Genomic DNA, 5,539 nt, shown 5'->3' on the forward strand with positions numbered 1-5,539 from the left:
GTCCATGCCCGACCGCTGCGTCACACAAACTCCTGAAGTCCACCCCACTCTAGCATTAATCAAGGATCCCAGCATTTGAGACCCTCACAAATATTTAACACAAAGAATGGATCCCTCATTATCTAGGCGTATGGCGCGAGTGTGGTTTGGTCAATCTCTGGCATTACCGCTTGGACACAGAAATAAATGGCGCTCTGAATAGAGTTTCAAGTATGTGACCAGTTTTTTGTTTTAATCGTAAAGTTGGTGCAACATTTTTTTTTTTTTTTTTAAATGTCACAACACTGCATGACCTGTAATGCTCACGATATTTACATTAACTGCATACAGAAAAAAACAAACAAACAGAAAAACTCTGGAAAAAAAAAAATAAAATACAACATTAGGGACTGAAACATCTACTCCTATCATACACTCTAGTTGGAAAAAAAAATTAAATGAAAAGGAAGATCGCATGCACTTTACATAGACGATCAATGTAAAGTACAGAGTGGTGGTGAGAAATACAGAACGGGAAGAAAAAAAATAATAAAAAAAAAAAATAAAAAATAAAAAATCGGGAACACTGAGGAAATGGCTTCATGATCCATACAAACGATACAATGAAACAGAAGAAATATCTGAAAATATTGTCCGAGAACAGTCACACAAACAGCACAAATAATGAGCAACAGGAACAATCGGAAAAAGGAACACTAAGCACGCACATCGCTTGACAATCTGTAGGTCAGGGCATTGGATGGGGAAAGGGTCAAATAAGCGTACCCATCACCTGTACTCAGCGGTGGAGGCCATTTTTTTAGTAACCAAATTAAAACCCAAAATGACTTCTTGTTTAAATATTTATTTTTTTGTACTCGGTGTGTACATTTGTTTTGGCTTCTTTTTTTTTTTTTTTTTTAATATCACAATCTTTGTTAAGAAAAAATAACCTAAATTAGTAATTATGCAATTTATGCACTGTCCACTAGGGCTGTTAGAGTAAAAAACAACCCAGTGGTCAGTGTGAGAATTGCAAGATTTGTATTTTTTATATTTTTAATACAGATTGCGATATATATGTAGCAATGGAATCAGACACAGGCCAATCACATGACTTTAGGTGCTCCCCTTGCATAATTTGGGTAGTCTAACTCTTTTTTGAATTTTAAAAGGACTAGCAAATATTACATTAGTTTGTGCAAATTTCACTTACTGATTGGATACAACAAAGTTGCATTTAATAGCAACTTTGTAAACTATAAAGAGGTCATGATCTAATTGCCCCAGATTATGTAACAACTTAGATAACACAATATGGCGCGCATCAATGTCAGAATACTTATCCCATTTTTATTTATTTATTTTTTACAAAAAATTCCAAGTACCATAAAAATAAAAGCAGTAATATGCATGTCACTGATCCTTACTGCTCCTGTTCAGAGATGAGCGAACCCCAACTGTGAAGTTCAGGGTTTGTACCGGACACCTGGTATCTGGTAACTAACTCAGAACACAAACTTTTCCTGGAGGTCCATTTTACAGTTCGGGAGTGAGAGTGACAGAGACAGAGATTTTCCAGCTCCAACGTTCAGGATCCTATTCATTTCAATGAGGTTCAGGTTAAAGTTTGGGTACAGTTCTGGTAGCCGAACCAAACTTTGGACTAAAGTTCGGTCTCATACCAGAATCCGAACTTCCATGGGTCCGCTCATCCCAACCCTATCCCTACTCCTGTTCCATTGCACCCCTGATCCTCGCTGGTTTCTGCTTCTTGATCTTGCTAATCCCTCACCATAGCGGTGATCCATCTCGGCCAATGAGAGGCATTCCTAGTGTACAGAGAGGAAGCAGAGATCATCGCGGATTAGGAAATATACAGGGATCGGCTGAGGGCAGTATTGCCTCTTCTGGATTTGTTCAACTTAAAAAAATAAATAAATAAAAAAGAAAAGAAAAATACAAAAACATAAAAAAAAAAAAAAAAATCAGTTGGACAATACTTTTATGCAAAACAATTGTTCTAAACTTGACATCGCACAAGTAGGATTTCGGCAATTTTTTGGGGGGCACTGACATGATCCTTACCATTTCTATGAGTAAGGCTATGTTGCCACAATGAGTTTTTAGTGAGCTTTTTTATGTTGCAGATTTTCTGCACCCATTATGTAAAAAGGTTACTTGCAATTTTTTTTTTTTAACCCATTATCTACCAATGTCCTTTTTTTGGGACGCCTAATCTTTAGCTTCTAGCAACTAAGATTTTATAATTTTTGTAATTGGGTCCAATTTTTTGTGTTGCGTTTGTAAAATGAATGTGTTCAAAATAGGAAATCATGTCATTGTCATTTTTTTATTGAATATTGGGACGCCCTTTTCTGAAAAATCCGTACTTGAAAAATTTTTGCAAATTATGTTACTGATTCATTAGGCCCCAAATCATTAAAAATCTGTCATTTAAAAAAATAAAAATAAAATAAAATCGCTAATTTGGCAAGTAATGTGTTAAAGAGTAAAAAAATAAAATAAAATCAACAAAAACTTGTGGGAACGTAGCCTTAGGGCTCATTTCCACATGCGAGGCACACGTCCGTATCTCGCATGTGGAAACCAAGCTGTGGAGCCGGCACTCCAGAGCGGAGCGCGCGGCCGCATAGGAACACATGGAGCTGCACAGCTCCGCTCCAAAGTGCCGGCGCCAGAGCTTGGTTTACACATGCGAGATACGGACGTGTGCCTCGCATGTGTAAATGAGCCCTAAAGGGAAAAATAGTGGTCATTTAACGGCCATGGTCGGCATGTGTAAGCCCAGAATTTGGCGGTCTGAGGCCGGTCAAAGTGCATCTGACTGGAAAGGAAAAAAATGGCTTCCCGTACAGAAGGGCAGATGATGGGTACATTCAACTGTGGTGTTCACACCAGGGAGCTTTTTTTTTTTTTTAATTTAATTTTATTTTTTGCAATCCATCAGGTCCAGAAATAACAGATGTATATTCACACATGCGCTCACAGTCATGAATTGTGAATTATGAATATACATATGCACAAGTGAAAACGTTTCGTTACAATACAATATTGTCGGCTCGTTTATACGTAGTGTTTTTTTTTCTTTTTTCCTTCTGTAGCTTCACATTTTCACTTTACGTAACATAAATAATTTGGTTAATAAAATAACTTGCATGTTTCAGCCACATTAATATATAATCTGTTAACAGTATAAATACTTTTTTTTTTTTAAATAAAATAAATCTGTGATATGTTACATAATACTGATAGAAACAAAATAAAACAAAAAAGAGACAAAGGAAAAAAAAAAAAAAAAAAAAAGGAAGCTACGCTATCAGGTAAATCCACCCCGGCAGCTGCTTGTGACGAGTTAATACTGTGTAATGGAGATGCATGCTTCCAAGGCCAGGCTATGTAGATAGCACACAGTTTTGTAGTGTCAGATAATTAGCAATATAAATCCATGGCACGATCTCATCGCTGTGGCTTAGAAACAAAGACAATCACAAATCATTGTATGTGGGGGATTACGAATTGCCTAGGCTGAAAATCAGTGCAATTGGAAAAAAAGATAAAACAAAAAAAATTATGGGATGTGAGAAGTATGAAAAGAGTTGGATGGGGGGGGGGGGGGGGATTAGAGAGGACTTACACCTGCCATGAGGACCATAAAAATCACTCTAAGGGTGCAGGCAGACAACTGTATAAATTGGATTGAAATACAGGAATTGGCCGGTGGGTCTCCCGACCAGAGTGCGACAGCTTCATAGAAATATATGACGCGGTCACGTTCAGGTCGGGAGACACATTGGTCAGTCCATGCATTGCGTTCCGACTTATATGGTCCTCTCACTGCACCCTAAGGAGCATTTAGAGGGATGCATCATGTATATACTCTGGTTTCAGGGAGCTGGAACATTGCCCACTTCTCTCATTGCTGGTGCATGAAAAGTTCTCCTCCTAAATAAATATAATTTTTTTTTTTTAAATTTTTAAAGGGGTTGTCCACCTTTGGCAGGATTTTTTTTCCCACTTAAATGAAGGTATTTAAGGCTAAAAATTATTTTTGCAATTGATTTTCTTTAATTAGAAAGGTTTCACAGTTTGGATTTTAGGGTATGTGCACTTACTAAAGCGAACCAGTCGTCTGGATTTTGCTAATTAAACTACAGACAGTGTCAGGTTGGCGCCGTTATACTGATTAAAACGATACCTGGTGATAAAATCAGTCTTGTGATTGTTGTTTAATCGGATCCTTCACTGACCCGCCTCCTATTTTACACAATGCGCTTGCGCAGTTCATATTGTGGCAAAATGTCGCCAGCCGATAGATGCTACTGCGCATCCGCCAGCAGCGTCATGTTAGAGGAAAAAAAAAAGTATGGCTGCAGGAAAATCGTATTGGCGCATGCACAGTAGCATCTGTCACAGACGACATTTTTCCATAATGGTTTTTTTTTTTCCCAAAGACCACAATATGAACTGCACAAGCGCAGTATTTAAGATAGGAGGCAGGTCACTGGAGGATCAGTGACCTGTCACTTAAGCCCATAAGGATGAATATGAGACCAGAGCACCACAAAGCCCAGCCCACAGGACCACCCTCAGCCCAATACCACATGCATTTTATCATGTTTATTTTAGGTTAAAATTCAGTATTGATTTTAAAATTAAGCACAATATTTTTTGCAGGACCCTGGTTCTCATGGTCATTGGACCAGAGCACTGCAAATCTCCTCCTACCCGCCAGCATCCCTGACTCCACCTTTTGATTAGTCGGACCGGCGGGTCATGTCGGTAGGTAGGAGGCTTGCCAGGACCCTGCAAACCTGTTTGCTGAACTCTACTCTATTATAAAAACCAAGGAGCTTTGTAAACTCTGCCTTGATGCGATATGAAGAGAGGCGATGCCAGCTACCTCCTGTGCTGACCACCAGAGGGAGCTGAGGAGTGAACTGTATACAGATATGATAATATTGGTTAATAATTGTAGTCATTCCCTTACAATGGCAATCAATCAGAAACACAGTCTGATTGCCCGTCCAAAATTACAGGGGGCATAAGGAGACTAATAATTTTGCTAATTTTTCTAAATATAAAACTTAGGTGGAGAACCCCTTTTTGTAAAACATGATGCAACTTAGAAACCTCTCTGATTTGCATTTGTAGGAGCAGGTTGAATACTGACCTGGACAGCAGACCAGGCAGTTGACCTCTTACTTTTAGGCTGCTGAAAAAATTTATGTGAGCTGTCTGGTATGTGTTCACCATAGTGGAGGCATACTTGCAGCGTGACACAATAAGACAGCTGCCCAGGTCAGCCTACCCGTACACCATTGGCAATCGCAGCAACAAATGATAAAAAAACAAACAAAAAGGAATTATTGCAGATTTAAGTTAGCAGAGGACATGCAATCTTATACTTGTGTTGATATCTCACTCTCCAACAGGTACCTGAAATGGGAGTAAGGGGCTTCCTGGAAGGTAATCAGGACTGATGCGCGCCCCCATTGCGGTCACCTCTGACATTATGATAAAAAAGAAGGTTTTTTTT

At 38.8% G+C, this 5,539-nt stretch overlaps 1 protein-coding gene across 2 annotated transcripts in view; it reads right to left on the minus strand.

The window, feature by feature from the left end:
- Positions 1-211: 211 nt before the first annotated feature.
- The window catches only part of MBD5 (methyl-CpG binding domain protein 5), a 48,887-nt gene continuing 43,559 nt past the window's right edge, over positions 212-5,539 (minus strand). For both annotated transcript variants that reach the window (XM_077273001.1, XM_077273002.1), the window contains one exon: positions 212-5,539. This exon is cut by the window's right edge and continues 513 nt beyond it. The gene's annotated coding sequence lies outside the window, so the exon portion shown is untranslated.

The sequence above is a fragment of the Ranitomeya variabilis genome, chromosome 7, assembly GCF_051348905.1.
Source record: "Ranitomeya variabilis isolate aRanVar5 chromosome 7, aRanVar5.hap1, whole genome shotgun sequence".
NCBI classification, from domain to species: Eukaryota; Metazoa; Chordata; class Amphibia; order Anura; family Dendrobatidae; genus Ranitomeya; species Ranitomeya variabilis.